The 5,265-nt window shown below is 25.8% G+C and overlaps 1 long non-coding RNA gene across 1 annotated transcript; it reads left to right on the top strand.

Moving 5' to 3' along the window:
• The first annotated feature begins 2,158 nt into the window (after nucleotides 1–2,158).
• On the top strand, nucleotides 2,159–3,209 carry LOC103309987. The gene is made up of 3 exons (XR_510907.3): nucleotides 2,159–2,313; nucleotides 2,378–2,449; nucleotides 2,529–3,209. It is a non-coding gene; the product is annotated as an uncharacterized LOC103309987 (long non-coding RNA).
• Nucleotides 3,210–5,265: the final 2,056 nt, after the last annotated feature.

The raw sequence follows: 5,265 nt of genomic DNA, 5'->3' as shown, positions 1-5,265 counted from the left end.
TCAGGTACGCACTTGTACAATTTGATAATTCAATTAGATGCATTGATGCATGTAGTATGTGCGCAATTAGAAAAGTAGACTTCAAGTCATTCATAACAAACAAATAATAATTGTATTCGCTATTTGTGTAGGACTTAGAATAATATGATAATTAAGGTAATAATATAAAGAATTTGTGTAAATGTGTATTTGAAAGGGAGGTTTAAATATTAAATATATAATATAAGACTTATAGGTCTATATAATATACATTAATATTATTATATTGAACTTATGAATGTGGCATTATATAAATATCTGTAATCTGTATGATAACACAATTAATATTGTTAACCGCAACATTGTTACAATTTTACTCTTATTTGAATGTTAGTTTCTTTATTGCTCAAAAGTTTTTGTGCGAGTGAGAACCATTGTGTCTCTCATTGTTGACTTGGTTAAATGTTAGCTGTTTAATGAAAATAGGAATGCCATATCCGGATGTTAAAAATCAATGATAATATTATAATACTAATAAACCAAAAAAAATTGTTAGAATTATTCATCTAGGAAATTTGTATTTCTATGCAGAATGGTTCAAAAAGCAGCATGCTCACCACCTTTTTTCTTCGCTAACATAGTTATTAAAAATCTCATTTTAAGGATAGTGTCCTGTGGATATACAAATTTTTGTTTCTAAATGATTACCAGTTATCTATTGTAAATTATTCAGTGGATAATTTTTCTGATAATTATCACGTATCAAAAACAAAATTTGAATGAGTAGTTTTTGAGTTCTTTAACTTTGTGTACCAAGGATAATAGGTCCATGATAGTGGATTTGGAAGATATGAGGGTTATATTGATTTGAAAATGTTAGTTATTAATAGGGCTCGGTTGTTGTAGGAGTTGCATATTATTCTATAAAATGCTCTTGATTTATAACAGATCAAGCTATAAATTCGAGTTATACAATGGTGAGTTTAAAAATCAAAAATTTAAAATGCATATTTTACATTTTTCATCAATTTTAGGTGAAAAATGTATATCTATTTCTTGATTTTTGTAAGCGTATTTAATATATTCTAAAAAAAATTGATTTTTTTTTCTTAAGATGTTTATTTTTATAATAATATTTTATATGAAACTCAATCATATATAATGTAGGTATTAATTGTTACTGCCGTAGTTGACTATTAAATTAACGGCTACAGTGCGATGTGCATTTAATCTCTATTGCTCTAATATTCTGATATACTATATTTTTGAATATATTTTCTAAACTAAATTTGTAGTTCAATGAAATGTCAAAATGGTAATCAGTTTACCTTCACCTAATACTCAAGATTTAAGTTGTACAAAATATCTTAAGATTTTTAAAATGTAATCTTTGAGTATAATTAGTAATTCCAAAAATCAAAATTTGAATACTGTATTGTCGAAGGGAAAAAATGGGGTTGAGCATGCTTGGTAAATCAATCAGTGTATTATTATGTTTAATTTTCTTAAGTATCTGAATTTTTAGTTTCAAAAATTATGTTTAAAGTCTTATTTATTAATTTAAATTGGAAACAAAATATGAATAATACTGTAATAGAATGCTGATTACATCTGGTTTTTAATGCTAATTGACATTACTAGTTAAAAAAAACTTATTTTTTTTTTTTGCGAGTTGCATTTGGATGGAAACTTGGAGTTTTTAGAAGGGTTTCATACAATGGTGTTTATGTTTAAACAACTTTAATTAACACAAAACTCTATATTATTCTATATTTCATTATTAATTTTTAATTCTAATGTGGATTAATATATTGTGCAATATTCAATTGATCATACTCATACATGGACTATAAGTTATAATATTTTTAATTTCTTTTCAATTTTTCAATTTCCTTGTAATTTAATTATTTTTGCATTATATTTTGTAACTTGTATACCTATCTAGTACAGTAGAACCTACACAAATTTCAATAGTATTTTGATGAATAATTTATTATTATTTATTACATTGTAGAAGTACTACAAGAACATCTTGAACACCTGACTGTATTTCTGAAATATTTCTTTTTTGTACAATTTCCATGATGTGATTTATGACAATGATTTTATCTCTTATTCTACATATTCAATTAATTTCCCCATCCATGTTTGACCGTATGATATATAATAAATAAATAAAATATTCATTAGGTAAATTTTTATTCTACATTGCCACATCTAATGTTATTGGTATTTTAATTAAACAATTGTTTTTCTTATTTTACAGAAGGGTTTGGTGCACAATGCCATTAAAAAGCTTGTGAGTGAAAATTATAAATATGACTCTGAAAACAGGTAAAATTATCAATAAAAAAACTAAATTTGTTGACTTTTTTACTTCAATTCAATCATATTTTAGGTTGAACCCAATAAATGCAAAAACAAATAACATCCAACCAGTAAACAAACCAAAATGGGTTTCCCCATTAAGGTAAGTTAGCTGTGTGTAACAAGAAAACATAATGTTTATAATATTTATAAATCTTTTTTCCCTTATTTGTATCTCAAAGGTTAACTCCTCCGGACATTAATAGACTGCCAGAAGGGTTTGACTTCCGACAACTATTGAGGCCTACCCAGCATGCACCCACCGAATCCTTACGTAAAAGACTGGTACAGAGATCTAGACCTGTAGCTGCTAACGCTAAAGGATAACATAACAACATTAAAGTTTGCTATTTCTTGTTAACAGTATTTACTATTTTTGTAATAGTTGAATTAATTTAATATTTATGTATTTATTACCTAAAAACAAAATTCATTTGAGCGCTCTACTAGCCCAAATGTGGAAGAAAATTATTGTTTTTATTCTATTTTTATCTTTTTAATCACATAGACAAAAAGAAAATATATTTTTATAGTTCCTGTTAAGTCCAATAAATCGAACCAAAAATATGTATTTTATTTATCTAATTAACTGATTTTGTCTATTATTAAGGTATACGTGTAAGATTTTTTATTAGTATTTCAACAATGTTCCTTAAGAAACTTTTTGGTGTTTCTGAAATTCTTAAAAGGGCCCAATATATTTATAATTGTGAATCACTTATTAACATTGCATAACATATTATTTTATACTTTTGCCTATATTTTTTTTCACACCATCTATTATTAGTCAGTTAGGGTGTTCTGTGTTATAATGGAATGTAATCCATCTTATATAACATTCTCATTAAGATAAAACATTGGTGTGTTGTTGTTATTATAGCTACTTTATATTTGTAATGTATTTATTATTCAGATTTGATGGCATCAAAATAAAATAACTGTTATTATGTATTATTATTATATTAATATAACACTATAAATATATATATTTTTTATGTATAGTTTACATTTAAACATGCAATTAAAGTGATATTGTTAAATTTCATTATATTGATTAATTTCTTGACAGTTTATTGTATATTATATTTTATTTCAACAGGTATCAAATCACTATTTCTAATCTTCACTTATAAAAATTAAAAAACCAAAAATATGAACAGTTTGAATGAAGAGAAGGTTTAATTATGTGTCTTGGCTTTATAAATTACTTTACTTTCAAACCATATGCTCTAAGTTACTAAGCCAATTGAGACTTAAAACATTTTAATGTTCCTCAAGTTAACAACTATACCAAATAGTTGATTTTGATGTAGTTCTTACATATTCCATATCAGATACCATATGAGCTAGAAGAATTACCAACTGTTACGTACTATTTAACATTTGAAAACAAAGTTTTAAATGTCTAAAAAAATTTCAAATTTTGAAATAGGAGATAAAGATTAAAGGTAGGATTAAAACTCCCTGTATAAAATAGTAAATTTCAATAGATATGTTGAACTTGTGTTGATACTTATCAAATAATTAAAAAATATAAAAAAATACTTATTATCTAGAAGAATTTACAATGAATAGAAAATTAGCATTTGACTATAAACCCGTATACCAAATAAAAATTACCATTAAAGAGAATCAAACCACAATATTTAAGAGTTAGATAATAATGTTGCTCTACTAATGAATTATATGTACAAATAATTGTAAAATAACAATGATAGATAGTAAAGTAATTAATATATTATGGTCGTACAATGATTTTAATATTACCATGGCAAGGTTTTTGCAATAGTCCCCCACTATAAAATTTGGTACTATTGTGCGTTATCGTGACTACCTTGATTTCACTTGTACACTATTGCGACTACCTTGATTTCGAACGCAACACATTTTTAATGCGTTTATAATAATACAAAACTACCCAAAGCTATAATGTCAATGTATTCATTGATAATCAGATAATCTGATAATAATTATAAATTATAATAATAATATGTCAAATATAATAGTCAAATTTATACCTAACAATTACGAGTAAAATTTATAAAATAAAATTTAGAATTAAATTTAAAATTTAAAAATCAATTTGTGGTGGCCAATGATTTGCAATATTATTTAGTAAAACTTTGAACTTTTCTTCATCATGATAAGTATTCCTCCACATAAATTCCGCTAAGTAAGGTTCTAAATGGTGTCGCGCTGTACCTCTATGGCGTTTGTTTCTCCATTTCGCCGATTCCCAAAATCTTTCTATTCCTTGTGTGTGAGCATGTGTACTTGGATCAGCGAAATTATAAGAATGATTCTCTGTAAAATGCTCATAGCCATTATCTTGTATTGCGATAATATGCTCGCCAGCAATCAGAGTAAATTATCGTCCCTTTCTCTATGTGTTGATGTATTTTTGACATCAAAGTAGCAGAAGACCGATCAGGAACTTCTACTAAAAATACCTCTTTTGTTTCCGCCATTATTTTTACGTTTAGTGAACAAACTTTCGTCAATTTCCACTATTTTTCCTTTTCCTCCAATTTTAGATTCTGAGTGGAATGATAAATGTATTGATTTTACAATGATTTTACAATTTTTTTTTTATTTTTGTGTGTGTCATCACCTTTTAGGACAGTAAAAGTGCTTGGATTTTCTTCAACAGTACCTTTTCTGATAGGAAAGTGAATCTAGTTGGTACTATGGGGGGGTCAAAAGTAAAAATTTTTGGTTTTTGGTGTAACTTTAAAACGAATGACTGTAAATACGTGAAATTTTCACTGGTTGTTTATATTTCCATTTTCTATACATGATAAATTTTTCAAAATATTTTGATTTGTTTTGAGCTGTTTACGGACAATTTCAGTTTCCAATTTAATTAGTTTTTTTTTCTATGAATGTCAATAAAACTTTATTTGTTGAGTAAAAATACTT

The sequence above is a fragment of the Acyrthosiphon pisum genome, chromosome A1 (genome assembly GCF_005508785.2).
Source record: "Acyrthosiphon pisum isolate AL4f chromosome A1, pea_aphid_22Mar2018_4r6ur, whole genome shotgun sequence".
In the NCBI taxonomy this organism is placed as follows: Eukaryota; Metazoa; Arthropoda; class Insecta; order Hemiptera; family Aphididae; genus Acyrthosiphon; species Acyrthosiphon pisum.
Note: the sequence above shows the minus strand (reverse complement) of the source record. Positions and strands in the feature narration are given on the sequence as shown.